At 39.9% G+C, this 24,001-nt stretch overlaps 1 long non-coding RNA gene and 1 other non-coding gene across 2 annotated transcripts in view; both read right to left on the bottom strand.

Annotated features, from left to right (window-relative positions):
* The window catches only part of LOC138372434 (uncharacterized), a 189,078-nt gene that overhangs the window by 108,957 nt on the left and 56,120 nt on the right, over nucleotides 1-24,001 (bottom strand). The gene's annotated exons all lie outside the window — the stretch shown is intronic.
* Nucleotides 2,587-2,658, bottom strand: TRNAM-CAU (transfer RNA methionine (anticodon CAU)). The gene has a single exon. It is a non-coding gene; the product is annotated as a tRNA-Met (tRNA).

Below are 24,001 nucleotides of genomic sequence, written 5' to 3'. Positions count from 1 at the left end.
GGTTGGGGTCTGACTAGATAAGGGTAGTATCATCAGCAAACAATATAGGTTTAAGAATATTAGAGACATTAGGCAGATCATTAATATATATAAGAAATAGAAGAGGTCCTAAGATGCTGCCCTGTGGCACTCCAACGGTAATTGGTAGAGTGGAAGAAGTTGTGCCATTGATGGTTACACATTGGTGTCTGTCACTAAGATAGGATCGGATGTAGTCAAGGGCAAGGCCTCGGATTCCATAATGCTGGAGTTTAAGTAAGAGGTAGTTGTGATTAACAGTATCAAAGGCTTTTCTTAGGTCACTGAAGAGTCCAATCGGAAACTCATTTTTGTCAAGGGCTGAGTAGATAACGTCAAGAAGACTAATGATTGCATCGTTGGTGCTCTTTTGGGACCGGAAGCCAAACTGGCAGGGGCTGAGTATGTCGAATTTTACGAGGTAGGAATAAAGCTGTTTGTAAATATTTTTTTCAAATATTTTTGATGGAATGGGTAGATTTGATATTGGTCGTCTATAGTTGTTTATGTCCGCCGGATTGCCTCCTTTATGGACTGGCGTTCCTCTTGCTTTTTTAAGGATATCAGGGAAGGTGTGACTTTATTGGATGAACCATAGATGTGCGGCTCCTCTTGCATGATAGTATGATGATAGATGAAATTACTGGTGTCGATTTCACTTTGCCTCAGATCTACAAGATCTTGTTGAAGTTCTCGGTGTACTGTTGCTCTCAGATTGCTCATTGACAATCCAAGGTTACACTCAACATCTCCTTTAAAGGCAGATTCTTTGGCTAACTTATCAGCTCTATCATGCATTCGGAGGCCAACATGAGATGGAGACCACATGAAATGGACTCTGTTACCATCATTAATAATTTTGTTGTATTTGTGTCTAGCTTCGGACACGAGCATGTTACAGTTATGTGTTAAAGAGTTGAGAGCAATTAAGGATCATAAGGAGTCACTGACAATTAATGTATCAAGTTTGGAGACTTGTACACATTTCAGTGCAAGGAGCAAGGCAAATAGTTCGGTCTGAAGGGTAGAGGCCCAGTTGTTTATACGGACTCCCCACTCAAAGTACAAGCCATCGCCCATTGTCAGAACAACTGCACCCGTGGTGCGGTGTAGGGAACCATCAGTGTATATGATTTGAGAGAGAGAATGCTCTGTGGACAGAGCATCAATATGGCTTAAGGCATTGATCTTTGCCTCAAGACGAAGCTTGGGCTGCCCTCTAATTTGTTTCTTGGGTGGAAAGGTAGGGATTAAAATTGGAAAGGGTTAATCTCCCACGGTGCAGGAAAGTGTCGTTGTTGTTTCTCTTGGTAAAAAACCATGCAAGAGGAGCCACACATCTATAGATCATCCAATAAAATCAGCAGACTTCTAGATGTAAATTAGACAGTCTCCGTGGTGTAGTGGTAAGACACTCGCCTGGCGTTCCGCGAGCGCTATGTCATGGGTTCGTATCCTGGCCGGGGAGGATTTACTGGGCGCAATTCCTTAACTGTAGCCTCTGTTTAACGCAACAGTAAAATGTGTACTTGGATGAAAAAACGATTCTTCGCGGCAGGGGATCGTATTCCAGGGACCTGCCCGAAACGCTACGCGTACTAGTGGCTGTACAAGAATGTAACAACTCTTGTATATATCTCAAAAAAAAAAAAAAATGTTACTACTGCTCGGCTTAGACTCGGTTACAAGTATCTCTGGGAATTCTCGTTATCTGCTGATGTAGACCTGACCAAATGTAAACTGTGTCAACAAAATTATTCGCACACCCTCAGTCACTATGTGATGGAGTGCGAAAAGATACGTGAATTTAGAGACAATTCTATAACCAATGTTCCAGCGATGTGTCAATATTTCATTCAAAATGATTTGCTACCAGAAATTTTAGCCAAATATCCCCAGTTTGCTAACTGTAGGTAGTAACTAAGTGATTGTAACCTATCCACCGCTGCCCACTGGATGGGGGGCGGTGTGCAGGACAAACATAAATTTTGACACTAGCTCTCCACATATGTCAGTTGCTTAATTTAGAACCTGTACTTGAGGTCGATCTCGAACCCATTGTTGATGTGACGACTTAAATTGAATTTTGTAACTAGTTCATCAAGATTGTAACTTGCTTAGCTAAATGAATTGTGGGGTTCAGTCCCTGAGCCCATTATGTGCCTCTAACTCTTCCCACTACCGCCCACAGGACGGGTATGGGGTGCATATTAAATGAACTATACCATAAACTAGGGTTATCCCATGGAATTGTCTAACTAGCGAAGTCGTTAAATACCAAGATATTACCTCAGTTCAAAATCCAAATAGAAACAGTCCTCATGAACAATGGGGGGGGGGGGATCTTTGTCAAGCCGATGGCTTCCACTATCCGTCGAGGACACTAGAGACAGGTAAATTCAGGTACAAATCTCCCACATTCGTTATTGTGCCTTTATTTTTTAACATATAGCTAACTCAACCTGTAATTTGTAATTATATAACTTATATTGAAGGGGGGTAGCAAGACACTGTTATGTACCTACATTTGTAATGTAAAAACATTATTATTACATTAAAACAATTTCGTAGCAGAGCGTAGTTTCGATCTACGGACCTCTGGGTTATGGGCCCAGCACGCTTCCACTGCGCCACTCTGCTGCTGGTGTTATTTGGATGATACATTTTATACATATTTTATAATATTATAATTGGTAATATTTTCTTCATAAATAAAAGTATCAGTGTTTCTGCGCAGTAACGCACCAGTACGTACTGATCTTGCGCATGGGATGCGCACATCATGGTTACTGTGCACAGCCAGCTGCGTATGACATACATTATAGCATGGGTATGTGATCACTGCTGCACACGATGGGTATGGGTTCACTACCACTCATGAACAGGACATGTATTGGAGGCACTAACGCTCACAGGATAGGTATACATGGGGTCTACAGGATAAGTATGGGATCCACTCAGCCCTGGAGGCTGATCTGTCGTGTTTGTTGAGGTCTATAGCAACTCTTCTTGCATGTAAACATTCCAAGCATAAGAATTATATTTAGTGTCTGGACCGAGATTCATCAGTCAGTTACGCAAGTACTTACGAACATGTTATCTCAATCTTTGGCGACTTTACACATATTAAACAGTTGATGAGCTCCGAAGAACTGGGAGGCAGTTTATAACTATATATTATTTTCTAAATTGTTGTGTTTACCGCCAAAACTCGGTATGTAGATGTTCAACCCGTCCTCCTAATAGAACGGCGCCTTTTGACGAATACTCTTCCCAAGACCAACAATTGTCGTACTAGAAAATGGTAGCGGCTCGTGAAACTGCAGCCCATCCTCTTGTGTTGGTAGTACTTATAGTAACGATGAGGACAAAAGTTAATATATCGACGTACAACGCAATTAGAAAGTAGAAATCTGTACTATTGAATTAGACAAACCGGAAAAGGTTTTGTATTTATGTTGCAAAGACAACCTTAACTAACTGAACCTTCCTAGGCCTAATACGCGCTATCTGAGGCCTAATATCGTACATATGTGTGCTATACTAGACCTTGGAATATATATGTTTTTTTTTAGCTTTATTTTTCCAGATTATAAAGTGATTAGTGCTATATACTTCACTTCCGACTATAAAGAGTCTATAATTATGACTATAATTAAGAATTCAGACAATAAAGTGATCAGTAAGTTCTATTATGTAATGACTTAGTACGTCAACGTTTGTACTATGGAGCATATACAACAACTACTGTGTAAACAGGAGGATGGGTCGCGACGTTGACATACTGTGCCGTTCTCTGTTGTGTTAGGATAAGGTCACTTACGCGCGAGAGTTTGTTGACGTTGGCAGACTTGAGGAGGACGGGCTGGATCACGGGGCCAAGTGTGACATCGCTGTCAAGTGTGTTATGTCGGTCTTGTCTGAGGTCAACCCCTAGAGTTGGCCTAAATAATCGCCCCCGGGTGGGCTCGAACCACCAACCTTTCGGTTAACAGCCGAACGTGCTAACCAACTGTGCCACGGAGGCTCGAGGAACGTACTAAACAAACTTGTAATAAGGCGGAATTACTTAGATATCGAAGTGTGATAATTATCTGAGTTTACTTGAGAGCTAGTAATAGTGGCCTCGATGAGGACAGGAGGCCGGCGGCTTGTCGACGGTCCCCCCATTTGCTTTGATGATCTTTTCCTGATGATGATAATTCCTATAGTGTCCTAACGCCTAAAGTAACCTTGTGTCTAGTGGTCACGATGGAGACGGGAAGCCGGCAGCTTGTCAGTGGTTCCCCCATTTTTCCTAAGTTTCCTCCTTTTCTTTCTTCCCCAATTTTCCTCCTTTCCCCCCACAAAAAAGAGTAACAACAACAAAAAAGACTCTGGGGTTGGAGTCCCTGTGCCTTCTTGTACCAACTTCGAGGTTAACTCCGGAGCTGGAGCCCCCTGGGGGCAGTTCCTTGTTGCCTTCAACCTCGTCCTGACAGTTCCTGCGACGGCGCTGGAACCTGTCTTATTGGCGTTTGCCTTTCCAATTGAGACGTTCTGTGCTGTGGAGAGGGGGGACCTGCTGCATGGGTGACAGCTTCTCCCCCGTATCAACCTACCCTGGCTTAGCGCCCTGGAGAGGCCACTCCAGACCGACAACCAGAGCACAACTCCATAGTCTCCTGAGACAGATGGACGCCTACTACTTGGATGGTCCACCAGTTTTTACATTCTTGTAAAGCCACTAGCACGTATTGCGTTTCGGGCAGGTCCTTTATCCTAATACGGCTAAGTCCTAAGATTAATATTAATCTTAATTAATAACCCCGGAATACGACCCGTCAAATCGTTTCACTGCTGGGTGAAGAGAGGCGTAATGTTAAGGATTGGAACCCAGTCAATCCTCCCCAGCCAGGATACGAACCCAGACTATACTGTTCGCGAAGTGCGGGGGCTAGTGTTTCACCACTGCGCCACGGGGACTGCATGCACGGGGACCAGTCATTGAAAGTTGCACAACAATTGGGAACTCTAATAAGAAAGTCAACTTTATTTTCAAGGAAAATAAAGTTATTGAACTGTAAGCATCTCTGGTGCGGCCACATTTGGACTGCTGTATCAAGCATAGAGGCCTCAGCTTCACAACATATCTGCTGTGGAGAAAGTACAACACAGAGCGACAAAAAGCGTCTCAGAACTAAATAGGCTCCCATACCAGGAACGGTTGAGGGCCCCAGGACTAACACAGCAAGCCAGACGGGGCATGGTGGCTCCCATACCAGGAACGGTTGAGGGCCACAGGACTAACACAGCAAGCCAGACGGGGCATGGTGGCTCCCATACCAGGAACGGTTGAGGGCCCCAGGACTAACACAGCAAGCCAGACGTGGCATGGTGGCTCCCATACCAGGAACGGTTGAGGGCCACAGGACTAACACAGCAAGCCAGACGGGGCATGGTGGCTCCCATACCAGGAACGGTTGAGGGCTCCAGGACTAACACAGCAAGCCAGACGGGGCATGGTGGCTCCCATACCAGGAACGGTTGAGGGCTCCAGGACTAACACAGCAAGCCAGACGGATCATGGTGGCTCCCATACCAGGAACGGTTGAGGGCCCCCAGGACTAACACAGCAAGCCAGATGGGGCATGGTGGCTACCATACCAGGAAAGGTTGAGGGCCCCAGGACTAACACAGCAAGCCAGACGGGGCATGGTGGCTCCCATACCAGGAACGGTTGAGGGCCACAGGACTAACACAGCAAGCCAGACGGGGCATGGTGGCTCCCATACCAGGAAAGGTTGAGGGCCCCAGGACTAACACAGCAAGCCAGACGTGGCATGGTGGCTCCCATACCAGGAACGGTTGAGGGCCCCAGGACTAACACAGCAAGCCAGACGGGGCATGGCGGCTCCCATACCAGGAACGGTTGAGGGCCCCAGGACTAACACAGCAAGCCAGACGTGGCATGGTGGCTCCCATACCAGGAACGGTTGAGGGCCCCAGGACTAACACAGCAAGCCAGACGGGGCATGGTGGCTCCCATACCAGGAACGGTTGAGGGCCCCAGGACTAACACAGCAAGCCAGACGTGGCATGGTGGCTCCCATACCAGGAACGGTTGAGCGCCCCAGGACTAACACAGCAAGCCAGACGTGGCATGGTGGCTCCCATACCAGGAACGGTTGAGGGCCACAGGACTAACACAGCAAGCCAGACGGGGCATGGTGGCTCCCATACCAGGAACGGTTGAGGGCCCCAGGACTAACACAGCAAGCCACAGTATACAGAACCCCATACAGTATACAGAATAGTATACAGAACCCCATACAGTATACAGAACAGTGTACATTATACAGAACAGCGAACAGTATACAGAACAGATTACAGTGTACAGAACAGTATACAGTATACAGAACCCCGTACAGTATACAGAAGAGTGTACAGTATACAGAACAGCATAAAGTATGCAGAACAGCGTACAGTATACAGAACAGCGTACAGTATACAGAACAGTGTACAGTATACAGAACAGCGTACAGTATACAGAACAGCGTACAGTATACAGAACAGTGTACAGTATACAGAACAGTGTACAGTATACAGAACAGCGTACAGTATACAGAACAGCGTACAGTATACAGAACAGTGTACAGTATACAGAACAGCGTACAGTATACAGTATACAGAACAGCGTACAGTATACAGAACAGTGTACAGTATACAGAACAGCGTACAGTATACAGAACAGTGTACAGTATACAGAACCCCGTACAGTATACAGAACAGTGTACAGTATACAGAACAGCGTACAGTACACAGAACAGTGTACAGTATACAGAACAGCATACAGTATACAGAACTGCGAACAGTATACAGAACAGGGTACAGCATACAGAAACCCCATACAGTATACAGAACACCATACAGTATACTGAACCCTGTATAGTATACAGAACACCATACAGTATACTGAACCCTGTATAGTATACAGAACCCTGTAAAGAATACAGAACAATGTACAGTATACACAACAGTGTACATTATACAGAACAGTGTACAGTATACAGAACAGTGTACAGTATATGGAACAACGTACAAGATACGGAACAACGTACAGTATACAGAACAGTGTACAGTATACAGAACAGTGTACAGTATACAGAACAGTGTACAGAAGAGCATACAGTATACAGAACCCCATACAGTATACAGAATAGTATACAGAACCCCATACAGTATACAGAACAGTGTACATTATACAGAACAGCGAACAGTATACAGAACAGCGTACAGTATACAGAACAGCGTTCAGTATACGGAACATCATACAGTATACGGAACAGCGTACAGTATACAGAACAGCGTAGAGTATACAGAACAGCGTACAGTATACAGAACAGCGTACAGTATACAGAACAGTGTACAGTATACAGAACCTCGTACAGTATACAAAAGAGTAGAGTATACAGAACCTTGTACAGTATACAGAACAGTGTACAGTATACAGAGCCCTGTACAGTATACAGCACCCTGTACAGTATACAGAACACTGTACCAATAATCCTGTCCAATAACGATGATCTGCTTTCAGCCTCTGATACTGCTATTGAATTCAAGAGATTCTTCTCATCCATTGGATCAACCTTGCAACTTATATTCCATCTTCCAGTACTAATGTTCAGGACTATCTTACAGGTAACTACCCACAGTCTCTGTACCTAACGCCCGCTAATTCCACTGATGTTACTGACATAATCCTTTCCCTTAAGACCAAATCTAGTGCCCTTGAGGAGATACCAACTCTAATCTACAAAAAAAAAAAACTCCAGACCTTTAGCCCATGCCATTGCATTGCTCTACAAGTCACTTAAACTCCAAACTTTTCCAGATATTTAAAAAAAAAAAAGCGAGAATAACCCCAGTCCATAATGTGGTGATCTCACTGATGTCAACAACTTCAGACCTATATCAATTCTGCCAAGCTTGTCAAAAGTATTTGAAAAACTAATCTACAAGCAGCTTTACTCTTATCTAGCCAAACACAATATACTTAGCTCTTGTTAATATGGCTTCAGACCCCCAAAAAAGTATTAACGATGCACTTAACTTGATACATGCAGCTCTTGATAAAACTTGATACATGCAGCTCTTGATAAAAATGAGTTCCTTGTTGGGTTGTTTGTGGACCTGCATAAGGCTTTTGACACTGTCAACCACCAAAATCTTCTTTTTAAATTACATCATTATGGAGACAGAGGTCACTTCCTGCAATACCTTCAATCATACCTTACTGACAGGCTTCAGTATGTTTCTGTGAATAATTCAATTTCTCCCACCCTACCCACCAACATTGGTGTTCCTCAGGGCAGCATACTTGGCCCTCTCCTCTTTCTCATCTACATTAATGACCTTCCAAATGCATCTCAACACCTCAAACCAATTCTATTTGCTGACGACACAACCTTCATCTTCTCCAGTCCTGACCCTCTTACTCTAAATGTCACAGTGAATACTGAACTAAATAAAGTCCATCTCTGGCTAACTGCCAACAAACTCACCCTCAACATTGACAAAACTTTCTATATTTTGTTTAGCAATAAATCCTCAAATCAAATTAATCTCGGGATAAACAATATCCAAATTTGTAACAAAGTAGATGGCAAATTCCTTGGTGTTCTCATAGACAACAAGCTGAATTTCCAGGGTCACATTCTAAATATATACAAAAAAGTTTCAAAAACTGTTGGCATTCTTTCTAATATCAGATATTATGTACCCCGCCCTGCCCTGGTGACTCTCTATTACTCCCTCATCTATCCATATCTCAACTATGGTATTCGTGCTTGGGGTTCTACTACACAAAATCATTTACGTCCTCTAATTACTCAACAAGAAGCTGCTATTAGAACAATATCTAACTCTGGCCCCAGACAGCACTCGGTACTCTTACTCAAATCTTTAAATATGTTAGATATTAAGTCACTGCACATCCTCTCATGTGTACTCAATATATTTAAAACTCTGAACTGCAATGTCAATCCTGACCTTAGAAGCTTCCTAGAAGGTTGTAACAGAACTCATGGGCATCGCATCAGAAACAAATACCTATTTGATATTCCAAGAGTGCGACTTAACCAAACTAGAAATGCTCTACAATTCAAGGGACCCAGAACGTGGAATGACCTCCCCAATCATGTCAAAGACCGACCCGTTCTCACACAAGACAGCACACATATGACTTAATGCTTAAAGTCAATATGTTGAATATGAATTAGTAAATATGTGATATATTCCCAGTTACTTTTTTTTCCAAAGCCCAAACTCTTCCTCACGTACCAATTTACGTCTCACAGTACCCGTCCGTCAACCTAGATAGCAGAATAGTCGTGATTGGTTCAATTATAAGGAAAATTGTACTTTTCAGGTCCCACATGGGTTGTGAAATTTACCTACTATTGTCCATGCTCTTAGAATATTATAGATCAGCTACTTCCCATTGAAGGCTCGTAGTTTTGTTTTGAGAAATATTAGTTATTAGTTGTTCTTAGTAAATTATAATAAGCACTAAAAATGATTACATAGAATAACAGTCCTTCACCAATCAATATTATATACCATAGTTTGTGCTTTAGAAATCTTTAAAGAATGTTTTGTAGGAACGCTAACAGAAAACGATGGTTCATTGGAATGTCTATGGGGTAAACTACTGTAAACAGGATGGTATTGTGTCTACTATATCAACTGCAGGATCGGTATATTGTCCACTACCACCTGTTAGGTGAGTAAGGGGTGCAATACCACCCACAGGATGGGTATGAGGGTCACATCCACCCAGAGGATGAGTATGGGGATCACATCCACCCGCAGGAAGGGTATGGGGTCCAATACCACCCACAGGATGAGTATGGCGTCCACTACAACCCACAGGATGAGTATGGCGTCCACTACAACCCACAGGATGGGTATGGGGCTCCAACCACCCATAGAATAGGTATGGGGCTTCAACCACCCATAAAATGGGTATGGGGTCCAATAACATCCACTGGATATGTATGGCGTCCATTGTCGAGCTCGCAAACCGCAGCATTCATCTCAGAACCATGCCTATTTCACGCAGATTCCTTAATAAACGTAAGAGTTTTATATGTCACAAGAAAGATAGAAATATAAGCTTTATTCTAAATTCCTTACCATGGGCATATTTAAATTTAAAGCGAAGATACGTGTACTTTTATAATAGCCGAGCTCCGACCCCGGACAGATCGATCGACCGAGCAACTCTCTCTCAGAACAATGTTTATTTCACGTGAATTCGTTAATAAACATATATGTTTTATATGTCTCAAGAAAGACAGACATATAAGCTTCACTTTAAACACTTTACCATAGACATACTTAAAGTTCTAATGAAGATACATGTATTTTAAAAATTACGGAGCTCCCACCCCGTACAGACTGAACGACAGAGCAACTCTCTCTCAGATCAATGTTTATTTCACGTAAATTCGTTAATAAACACAAATGTTTTATAAGTCTTAAGCAAGATAGAAATAAGAGCTTCATTTTAAATACATTACAATAGACATATTTATAGCTCAAGTGAAGATACATATGTTTTTATAGTAGCACTCAGTAGCTTGTCGGGCTGCATGGAGTGCAGACGCCTACGCACTTGCCGATATATTGTATAATTAACAAAGATTCGCTAATAAAGCCTAAAATCTTATATGCCTCCAGAAAGACCGAGATATGAACATTATTATGATTGCACCAAATGAAATATATCATGTTCGAGGACAAAGATATATCAATTTTAAATTAAGTTTCGACTCTCTCTTGGGTGAGAGAGATGGGGCGACTCTCGCCCCATCTATTGGAGATTCTGTGCACTAAATACCCAAAGCTACTCAAACCCTCATAGCATTATTTAAGTAATGAAGTAATATGGTATATTTACTCACTATAATGTGGGTGCTGAATGCAGAACATGAGAAAACATATATTTACTCCAAACTAATATAATTTCATTATTAAATAAGTAGCATCAAAGGAAGTCGACGGTCCAAGCGTCAATGTTGTGGAGCGACTTATCCAAGATATATCGTTGTTTGTTAAGTGTTTGTTGGCATATCCAGGGGTCGCACTTCTCTGCTCAAATTATCACAAATTTAAATTATAATGTTAACAAGTAGAATACGTATTTTTAATAAAATCTAACATAACTAGCCAGAAAACATTTAACATTTATTAAAAAATATATGTTTGGAAGTTAAATCGACTTCATATTCAATTTCTTTCTTTATTATGCACCCCATACCCATCCCGTGGGCGGTGGTGTACAGGATTACAGAGGCACATAATCGGTTCAGGAACTGAACCCCTCTAGTTCGTTTAGCTAAGCAAATAACAATATATGACGCTAGTTAAAAAAGTATCAATGTTGTATACACATGTACACACCCTCATACATACATGTATATATATATATATATATATATATATATATATATATATATATATATATATATATATATATATATATATATATATATATATATATATATATATATATGTGTGTGTATATCACGAAAATAAACACGTGATTAAGAATGTGACAATGTCAGACCACGGAGGAAAAATGAAACAGGAAATTTCCTTAAGTACTTTCGTATATTAAATACATCTTCAGAAGGTGAAGATGTATTCAGTCACCTTCTGAAGATGTATTTAATATACGAAAGTACTTAAGGAAATTTCCTGTTTCATTTTTCCTCCGTGGTCTGACATTGTCATATATATATATATATATATATATATATATATATATATATATATATATATATATATATATATATATATATATATATATATATATATATATACGTATACACATATACATACATATCTAATCACCCACACAATTACACACATCAATAATCTTTGTGTCACAAGTGACATTACAAGAGGCTCACAACAGTCACTATACGAGGCACTTTACATCTATAGTGAGTCACACAGTTACTAGTCTTGCTGCACACCCACCCAACTGGGCGGCAGCTTTACAGTCATGTGCATGCATTACCTACAGTAAGCAAATTTTGGATACTTCGCTAAAATTTCGGGCAGCACATCATTATGAATGAAGTACTTACACATTTCTTGGACACTATTGATGGTGTTATTTCTAAATTCCGCAATTTTTTCACATTCCATTATATAATGACGCAAAGTATGCGAATAGTTCTGCTGACAGAGTTTACATTTAGTCAAATGTAAATCAGCAGATGTTACAAACTCCCAGAGGTACTTGTAGCCGAGCCTAAGCCTAGCAGTGGTAACATCTAGAAGTCTGGTAACATTATTGAATGACCCATAGACGAGCGATTCATCAAAGTTTATACAATATTGTGAAATTGAGAGTCAGCGTAGTAACATAAATTGGTAAATCATAAATATTGTAAGTTAAGAATCTGATGCATGTGTGTGTGTTGGGGGAGGGGGGGGGTTATACCCTTGGTAAGGGAGAGTGGCAGGTAACCTTAGAAGTTCTGTGGTCAACGTGGGGGAGGGGGGGTCAAATCCACCCTCCAACATCTGGGCATAGTACCAGCAGCCTCCACAACACTCCATCAGCCTCCACAACACTCCATCAGCCTCCAGCTGGTGCTTGTAGATGCCTCATCTAACCTCACTTATGTCACACATTAACCTACAGTTCCTGTGATATATAAACCTCATCACAGTGGCGTCTCACCAATATAAGCTGTATTGGATTTTGTCACGAAATGACGAAATGACTGGAGGTATATGTATGTAATTAGTATGTATGTATGTATGTATGTATGTATGTATGTATGTATGTATGTATGTATGTATGTATGTATGTATGTATGTATGTATGTATGCATGCATGCATGTATGCATGTATGCATGTATGTATGCATGTATGTATGTATGGATGTATGTATGTATGTATGTATGTATGTATGTATGTATGTATGTATGTATGTATGTATGCATGTATGTATGTATGTATGTATGTATGTATGTATGTATGTATGTATGTATGTACGTATGTATGTATGTATGTACTCATGTATGCATGTATGTATGTATGTATGTATGTATGTATGTATGTATGTATGTATGTACGCATGTATGCATGTATGTATGTATGTATGTATGTATGTATGTATGTATGTATGTATGTATGTATGTATGTATGTATGTATGTATGCATGTATGTATGTATGTATGTATGTATGTATGTATGTATGTATGTATGTATGTATGTATGTATGTATGTATGCATGCATGCATGTATGCATGTATGCATGTATGTATGCATGTATGTATGTATGGATGTATGTATGTATGTATGTATGTATGTATGTATGTATGTATGTATGTATGTATGTATGTATGTATGTATGTATGTACGCATGCATGTATGTATGTATGTATGTATGTATGTATGTATGTATGTATGTATGTATGTATGTATGTATGTATGTATGTATGTATGTATGTATGTATGTATGTACGCATGTACGCATGTATGTATGTATGTATGTATGTATGTATGTATGTATGTATGTATGTATGTATGTATGTATGTATGTATGTATGTATGTATGTATGTACGTATGTATGTATGTATGTACTCATGTATGCATGTATGTATGTATGTGTATGTATGTATGTGTGTATGTATGTATTCCCAATCACGTTAAAGACTCCCCATCTATCATCCAATTAAAGAGAAAAACAACTATGTACTAAATAATCAACTCCTTGTAACTTTAATTATGCTGACCTTCCTATCTGTATTCAGACTGAGCCTACCATCATTATAGGTGATTATAACACTAGACAGGAATATTGGTAATTCGCAGTTCAGTAATCGTAACGGCAACCAACTGTTGTCACTATTAGGTAGTCACGATGATGCACAGATTGTGGGTGACCTTGAACCGACGAATATCTACGGAGGTATTCTTGATCTATGTCTGGGTGTCAACGTCTCCCACACCGTGTGCGCCTCGTCAATAGTGCCAGATATGGCGTCTGATCATCTGGCCATATTAGCCACTGTAAGCATTGGCAGCTCTATCCTCCCTGGTGGAATGTTCAAGCGGAAGAGGCTGGCTGTACCCATCGATCAACGAGACAATCTTGTTGCTCATGTGTCAGATTGGTGCAGTTCATCTGAGCCTTCATCAGTTGAAGATTTTAACAATGAGCTCGCAGGTACTATCGAGCAGTTTATAGAATCACTTGATCCATCGTCCAGGCCACGTAACCCAAATTACACTGGTCATAGCACTTATGTTTATTATAATGATTCTAAATTGCATGCACTAAAACACACTGCCAGAATAATTGGACTAGCTTGTAGAAGGACCCGCACTGCTGAAATGCTTAAGCTCTTTCAAGCGGCTCTGGCAGAGGCCAGGGAACGTATGGTGGAGCTGAGGCAGACAGACTGGGAAACTTTTGTCCATGGTCTCAATTCTCACACGCCACTTAAGTCGGGCATGGAAGGATATCAACAATGCCAATGGGAAAAATGCTGCAGAGATCTCGTACCCTAATCCTCTGCTCAGAGCAAATGAGCTTGTTGATGCTTGGGCCACGACTTCCAGCTTTGACAGTCTTCCTCTACCCTCACAGAATGAACTAAATAATAGTATACTGATAGGGCAAGGCTCCTTGACTTCATGCGTCATCAAGAGGATGACTATGACATGCTTTTTACTGAATACGAACTAGATTCTGCTCTACATAAAGGTAAAGCTACATCACCCGGGGAGGATGGAGTTACTTACGGCATACTGCATATGCTTCTGCTAGTTCCAGGGAATCCCTTGTTTCAATTGTATAATATGAGCTATGTAACTGGGGAGCTTCCTAAGTCATGGACCAACAGTGTTATTATTCCCATTCCTAAACCTCACCAGCCGAGTGCTTTTCGCCCAATCTCCCTCACTAGTTGTCTCTATAAGTGTCTTGAGAGGATGGTTCTCAACCGTCTCCTTTACAAATTTAATAATATGTTGTCTCCCCAGATATATTGCTTTACGCATGGAAAGAGTGTACATCACTGTATTACCACATTCCTCACCCTGCATACTGATAGGTCATATACCACTTTTCTAGATCTTAAGTCAGCCTTTGACATTGCTAGCCCACAGGTCATTCTGAGAGAACTTGCTAAAATGAATATTGGAGGATGGCTTCTACGGTGAATAAGAGGCTATCTATCCAACAGGAAGTCTTCTGTACTGTTCCAAGGGCATAGAAGTGTAACGAGAGATTTTGAACTTGGCACTCCACAGGGAGGTGTCCTCAATCGTACTCTGTTCAATGTGTTAATCAATGCACTTTTAAACTTAGTAACTAGAAGGTCCAGCGAACACATTATTAGCTATGTGGATGATATACTGATCCGCACCAATGGGTATACCAACACCCAAAATGTTCTGAACTCTGTATTGTACACATGTCAGGAACTATGCTTAGTCATCTCAGTAGAGAAAACAAAGATCCTGAACCGACACCCACCCAGACGGGGTGGGGCCCTTCGCAAAATGCAGTTGGATGATGGCTCTCTGCTCGACTATGTTACCAGATACAGATACCTTGGTCTTGAGGTTCTACTGTATCGCAATGTTTTAGCCAGACTGGGTCGCCAATGTAGAGAGAGGCACCGTGCTCTCAAGGCTGTGGCAGGCTGCGGCAGGCAAACACAACTGTACCGTACAGTGTTATATATTTATTTCAGTTTGAACAATTTTTAACATTAAAGGATAAATTCTTTAATTGGTTGAAATTGGTTTTAACATTCGAAATCTAATTTGTTGATGTTAAATAATATAAGGTTCAAATTTATCAAGATACATACTTTAAAACTATTTCTATTTGATACCAACAGTATCACGTTAAGAGAAGCGTCTCGCCTTGCTAACCCAAGTATAAAATATATAAAGAAACAGTGCAACTGTACTGGTATCTGGAGTACAAATATATGTCCCCTATTTAAAGAAAAATAAACTGCACCAATCACTGCCACTCCTCACACCAATGCAACAATAAGGAGAGTGATAACAGTGCTTCACATTCGACAATGTTAAATTATTTAACAGATGACGAGATAATGAACATTGGAACAAATGTACAGCTCTCTGACCTTCACATAAAATCTGCATGTGACCTCATAAAACTGTGCCAAGCGTAGAAGGCCTTCATGACCCAGCGTTTTAGCGGGACCTCTCCTGGCCAGTTACAATTGGTGAATTTATTCAAATTATCCAAGTTGATGAATGTCACTGGGGTCACCAACCATCAACGTTTCCAACATTGGAGTAACTGGACAAATTAACATATACGACACCAGGCATAAATTACCATCCAAATCTACTGCAGTTATCTTGTGTGCTCTTGCTAATTGCCAGGATGATAAGCTGATATGCAATATAATGAATGTCAGCAGACACAGGGACTCAAGTATGAGTTGGGTATATGCTGTTGCGTTTGCTGCATCACTTGCAAGTGGTGTAGATCCGGTGAACCTCGTATGATGTGCAGAATGAGACAACATCTTCAAGAGAACTTTAATGGAAAGTGTCTCATCTCATTCCCGGCAGCTCAGACACTGAGAAGAAAACGAATCATCCGGTCATGCTCGATGGAAGTGTACTGCATTTGCAGAAAGCCAAATGATTTGAAGCTGATGGTATGCTGTGACCGTTGCAATATTTGGCACCATGGATCATGTGTAGGTGTTACAGAATGTAATGATGATTCGTGGATTTGTTTCTTGTGCGCTAGCAACTTGTGAATTATAATTTAAAATAATTAATTAATACATTATTATTATTATTATTATTATTATTATTATTATTATTATTATTATTATTATAACCTTACCAAATGCTTTGCTGAATCAAATAATGTTATTACTTTCAATGTGTTACAATAGCATAATTAAGTGCTGCAAGTGTCAGGTCTTTTATATAGTCGGTATTTGTTATATTCTGTACTCTTTTTATGTTATTTAAATTTCAAATAGAAATAGTTTTAAAAGTATGTATCTTAATAAATTTGAACCTTATATTATTTAACATCAACAAATTAGATTTCGAATGTTAAAACCAATTTCAACCAGTTAAAGGATTTATCCTTTAATGTTAAAAATTTTTCAAACTGAAATAAATATATAACACTGTACGGCACAGTTGTGTTTAATTATGTTTTGCGATTCCTTTGGAAAAAGTATTTGTGCACCAAGTACTACTAGGTCATTATGAGATATGCTGAATGTTGTCAATATACCATCTGAATACGCTTCACTTTGCGTTCATCATTGAACGTCCTAATGATTAAGGTCCCCAAAAGGACTTAATCAGACATCAGTGGATATTTTTACTCTCCCTCTCTCTCAGAGCATCCCCTTATGTGTTGTATGTGGGTGCTGAAGTTCAGTCTCTTGTCTATGTATAGGTGAAGGAACTTTCCATAATTGTTATTGCTAATGTTTACTTGTAATACTGTGTATATACATCCAGTCCAGTGTTCTTACCCTCGACCGCGGCGAGGGTAAGCCGCGGCCGTATGGTCTGAAACCCACAAATATTTACAATGGGGGGGGGGGGGGGGGGGGGTGGATAGCATTTCCTCTTCAAGCACGCGCACACAAATGAACTATGTTACTTAACTGGAAGCACTCGTACAACATAATTTACACGATTTCTCAGGATTATTATACTTCTTACCAGTATATATATACAGTATAGTACCAAGGAGGTTCTATGAATTTTGTGGCTAGCTCCTCAAGATTGTAACTTGCTTAGATAAATAAATTGTGTTCAGTCCCTGAACCCATTATGTGGTAAATTAACTAAACTAAAAACTATAGTATGGCGACGAAACCTGAACTGCATAATGTAAATAGGGATTAACCAGAAAAAGATATAGGTGAAGAATAACACCAGGTAACTGTAAAGCTGCTGCCCAGTTGGGTGGGTGTGGAGCACATGACTGTAAAGCTGCCGCCCAGTTGGGTGGGTGTGGAGCACATGACTGTAAAGCTGCCGCCCAGTTGGGTGGGTGTGGAGCACATGACTGTAAAGCTGCCGCCCAGTTGGGTGGGTGTGCAGCAAGACTAGTAACTGTGTGACTCACCATAAATGTAAAGTGCCTTGTATAGTGACTGTTGTGAGCCTCTTGTTAATCACTTGTGACACAAAAGATTACTGATGTGTGTATTTGTGGTGGTGATTAAATATGTATGTGTATGTATATATGTATACGTATGAATATGTACATGTATGCATAAGTATGTGTACATTAATAATTTTGTAACTAGCGTCAAAAGATTGTTATTTGCTTAGCTAAACGAACTAGAGGGTTCAGTTCCTGAACCGATTATGTGCCTGTGTAATCCTTTACACCACCGCCCACGGGATGTGTATTATGGGGTGCGTAATAAAGAAAGAAAATGAATGGACCGAACCCCACAATTCATTTAGCTAAGCAAGTTACAATCTTGATGAGCTAGTTACAAAATTCGCTATAAGTCGTCACATCATAAATGGGTTCGAGATGGACCACAAGTAGTGCATTACATAATTTATCAGTATTGTGCAGCCTGTGATCCCCGCCTGGCTGGATACTGATACCTAGGTAATTTTCATGTGTCCGGACACCGGCAATAAGGTGGTATTATTTATTTAACTTAAGATATATATATTTTTAAATGTTGTCACATTAACGGCTACATCTTCCTTTCTTCTGACATATAGATTTTTAAGATTAATTAAAATATATGGAAACTAATTATACAATTTATTGGCTGGTGTGCAGGGCTTCACACTCTCAGAGCTAGCCATCAAGTAACTATCAAAAGGCATATATCTTCGTTTTCACTTCAGTTATATTTATGACAAAGGATTTTAAATGTAGCCTATATTTCTACCTTTCAGATGACATAAATACTTTCGTTAATTACAATATCTAGATCAAACTAACATTGATTTTCAAAAGGTTGTATATTTTCCATCAATGGAGAGCATCAGCCAAGAAGCCTTCTTTAAAATATGAATATCTTTCCTCACCCAATAAGATCTAATCTCTGAATAAAACGCAAAAAACGACTTGATTGTAACCTATCCACCGCTGCCTATTGGATGGGGGAGGGGGTTATGTGTAGGATAAACATTTCAATTGTGACACTAGCCCTCCATATAAATCAGTTGCTTAAATTATAAACTGTACTTGTGGTCGGTCTCGAGCCCATTGTTGATGTGACAATGTGTATTGACTTTTGTAACTAGCTTATCAAGATTATAACTTGCTTGGCTATATGAATTGTGGGGCTCAGTCCCTGAGCCAATTATGTGCCTCTGTAACACTCCACTATCGCCCATAGGATGGGTATGGGGTGCATAATAAATGAACTAAACTAAGCTCTGCCTTTTTGATAACATATACAATTATAAGCTTTATTTGTGAATCTCAATTAATTAAACAATATATCACAGAGCCTGTAGGGTTCGGTGAGATGAGTGAAGAGACATGGGAGATTTTACATAAGTACAGTACATGGTAGTTTAAGTAGCGAACGCATGTCAACGAATAACGAGTATATATAGCAAAACTATTGTCCTATGAACTAGGCTTGGTCACCTCAGTAGAGAAAACAAAGATCCTGAACCGACGCCCACCCAGACGGGGTGGGGCCGTTCGCAAAATGCAGTTGCATGATGGCTCTCTGCTCGACTATGTAACCAGATACAAATTCCTTGGTCTTGAAGTTCCTTACTGTACCGCAATGTTGTAGCCAGACTGGGTCGCTAATGTAGAGAGAGGCTCCGTGCTCTCAAGACTGTGGCAGGCTACCATCCAAGCTATGGTGCAAATGTGAGAATTGTCAAAATGATGTATCTCTCATATATTAGGTCGCTGATTGATTATGCTGCACCCATGCTTGCTCTAGTGCCAGAGAGAATGCTTGGAGAGCTGGAAAAGATGCAAAACGAAGCCATGAGGATTATCCTCGGATGCCCCCGTACAACTAAATTACTAAACATGAGGAAGGAACTGAATATTTCATGTGTAAGTGATTGTATCACTGAAATTAATGCTTTAATTGGTATCAAGATGCTTAGGCTAACCCACCCTAACCCCTGCACTGAAGCCCTCCAAGCCTTCTTCCATGAAGATCAGCATCCCTCCAAATGGGTTACGGTAACTGCCAATGTGCTCAGAATCCCAGCAAACATTTTCATGTTTTTAAAACATCCTAAAAACGACATTTCATTGTTTTCAGCACGTTTATAATTACGTTTAGAAAAGGTTTTTTGAGAACTTTTATATACAACCTTAGAACGTATATAATTAACATTTCTAAAAACTTTTTTATGATCTTTTAATTACCTACATTAAAGCGTTTAGGGTAAATTAGGGTATAATAATTTTGTAATTCATATCTGAAATAGAAAGGGAGAGAAAGAAAGAAGACATATCTGAGATAGAAATGGACATCCTATATATGTATGTGTAAATTACAAATAAATAGGGTACAAAAAGAGAATTAAAATATTATATTTATTTAATTAAGAATGAGTAATACAACAAAATATATGTAATAGCTCGAAATATATAGACTATCTATAACAGAATATAAAAGTAAAAATTTAAAAATCTATATATGCAATATGTGAACACAATAGATTTTGTGATCAAGCAGCCTGTGATTCATGTCATGCTGAGATCAGTCTGACGTTATAAGCAGTTATTGTTACTTAAAACTAAAACAAGTAAAATTTTCCGAGTATACATATAACACTATAGTTTTTCTATGACTAATAATAAAAATCTATTAATCAAAAGTTTAGGACTAATTAACTAAAAATAAAAATCTACAAGTGAATGTAAACACAGTCAAGTATAATATTCATGTAGAAAGAGAAAGAAAAAGAGAGAGAAGGAAAGAAAGAGAAAGAAAGAAAGGGAGAAAGAGAAAGAAAAGAAAAAACAGTCATGTATAATATTCATATTAGCACCATGCAATATAACTTAGATTAAGTAAAAAATCTCAGACATTTTTAAATCAAATGAAATATGAGAGCCAGAGAGAGAGAGCGAGAGCCAGAGAGAGAGCGCCACAGAGCCAGAGAGAGAGAGCGTGAGCCAGAGAGAGAGAGAGTCAGAGAGAGAGAGAGTCAGAGAGAGAGAGCCAGAGAGAGAGAGCCAGAGAGAGAGAGAGAGAGCCAGAGAGAGAGAGAGCCAGAGAGAGAGAGAGAGCCAGAGAGAGAGAGAGAGCCAGAGAGAGAGAGAGCCAGAGAGAGCGAGAGCCAGAGAGAGCCAGAGAGAAAGAGAGCCAGAGAGAGCGAAAGAGCCAGAGAGAGCGAGAGAGCCAGAGAGAGAGAGACAGAGCCAGAGAGAGAGAGCCAGAAAGAGAGAGAGAGAGAGAGAGAGAGAGAGAGAGAGAGAGAGAGAGAGAGAGAGAGCCAGAGAGAGAGAGAGAGAGAGAGAGAGGGAGGGAGAGAGAGAGAGAGAGAGCCAGAGAGAGAGAGAGAGAGCCAGAGAGAGCGAGAGAGCCAGAGAGAGCGAGAGAGCCAGAGAGAGAGAGAGAGAGAGCCAGAGAGAGAGAGAGAGAGAGAGAGAGAGAGAGCCAGAGAGAGAGAGAGAGAGGGAGGGAGGGGGAGAGAGAGAGAGAGAGAGAGAGAGAGAGAGAGAGAGAGAGAGAGAGAGAGAGAGAGAGAGAGAGAGAGAGAGAGAGAGAGAGAGAGAGAGAGAGAGAGCCAGAGAGAGAGACAGAGAGAGAGAGAGAGCCAGAGAGAGCAAGAGAGAGAGAGAGAGAGAGAGAGAGCCAGAGAGAGAGAGAGAGCCAGAGAGAGAGAGAGAGCCAGAGAGAGAGAGAGAGCCAGAGAGAGAGAGAGAGAGAGAGAGCCAGAGAGAGAGAGAGAGCCAGAGAGAGAGAGAGAGAGAGAGAGCCAGAGAGAGAGAGAGAGAGAGAGAGAGCCAGAGAGAGAGAGAGAGAGAGAGAGAGAGCCAGAGAGAGAGAGAGAGAGCCAGAGAGAGAGAGAGAGAGCAAGAGAGCCAGAGAGAGCGAGAGAGAGAGAGAGAGCCAGAGAGAGAGAGAGCCAGAGAGAGAGAGAGAGCAAGAGAGCCAGAGAGAGAGAGAGAAAGAGAGAGACAGACAGAGACAAAGACACACACACAACAAAAGAGGAGACAGAACAAAATTAAGGCAAGGAGAGAGAAGACAGAACAGAAACAACAGAGAGAGGAGAGAAATGAGAAATCATTGAAGAGAAGGGGAAGAGAAACACAAGATAAGAAAAAGATACAAGAAAAATATACAAGATAAAAATGACATAAATGAATACCACAAATATAAAAAGTAAAGGAAGAGAGAAGCTAGAAGAGACAGGAAACGAGAGGTGTTAGAAGAGAGGAGGAAAGGAGAGATTAAAAGACAAGAAAAACAGGAGAGAAACGTAAAAGAAATAAAAAAAAGGGACATTTGTGAGGAGAGAAAATAAAGAGACCAGAGAAGACCATATATCAAGAGTGTGAGGATAAAGACTTATATATTTTCTTAGTAGACATCCTCTGGCTCTTGTTGCCCCTCTTGTATACGAATTGTACTTGCAAGTTTTCCCTGAAAAGATATTAACAAAATTAATATTTAATTATTTATTTATATAAATTACACACACACAAACTTTATATATATATATATATATATATATATATATATATATATATATATATATATATATATATATATATCTATATATATATATATATATATATATATATATATATATATATATATATATATATATATATATATATATATATATATATATATATATATATATATATATATATATATATATATAATTTCGTAAACCTCACCCTGTAAACATTCATGTTTCTACATGTTAAACAAGCTACGAGGATGAGGGAAAGGGATGTTCCCTTTATGCTGGATATTATATTTACCAGGAAAGAGAAAGATATATTTATCATTCAGTACCTCCCTCCTTTGGTACCTCCCTTTTCCTCCTTTCAGTACCTCCCTCCTTTTACCCAAGTGACATGGTCACTTGGGTAAAAGTGACCATGTCTTTTTGGGAATAAAGTATGCAATGCATTATAATCTGGAAGAAAATGAGCTTGAAGCAGTTGAAAAACCTGACTTGTGGAGAGGTCATTATGGGGAACTCAGATATTTCCTTAAGGAATTTGACAAACACTTGCTGTTAGGACATGAAGTAAATGAGATGTATGTCAAGTTTTGTGAAATATATGATAATGGCACAACAAAATTTATACTAAAGCAGAGATGCAGAACTAGGAAAAGGGGAAAAATTGCCCAAACATACAAGCAATACAAAGATGCGAGAAACAACAATAGCAGTAAGGAGAGGGGCAGAAAGACTATGACTTTCGGTCATATTCAACAACACAAATATACACACACACACACACATTATTGGAAAAAATTGGAATTGGAATATTGGAAAAAATAATTAAAACTAAATGGGTAGAACACCTGGAGAGAAATGATGTAATTTCAGACAGACAGTATGGTTTTTGATTTGGAAGATCCTGTGTATCGAATTTACTCAGTTTCTATGATCGAGCAACAGATATATTACAGGAAAGAGATGGTTGGGTTGACTGCATCTATCTGGACCTAAAAAAGGCATTCGACAGTTCCACATAGAGAGGTTGTTCTGGAAACTGGAAAATATTGGAGGGGTGACAGGTAAGCTTCTAATATGGATGAAAAATTTTCTGACCGATAGAAAAATGAGGGCAGTAATCAGAGGCAATGTATCGGACTGGAGAAATGTCACAAGTGGAGTACCACAGGGTTCAGTTCTTGCACCAGTGATGTTTATTGTCTACATAAATGATCTACCAGTTGGTATACAGAATTACATGAACATGTTTGCTGATGATGCTAAGATAATAGGAA

The sequence above is a fragment of the Procambarus clarkii genome, chromosome 38 (genome assembly GCF_040958095.1).
Source record: "Procambarus clarkii isolate CNS0578487 chromosome 38, FALCON_Pclarkii_2.0, whole genome shotgun sequence".
NCBI lineage: Eukaryota > Metazoa > Arthropoda > Malacostraca > Decapoda > Cambaridae > Procambarus > Procambarus clarkii.
This window is presented reverse-complemented; position numbering and strand designations above follow the sequence as displayed.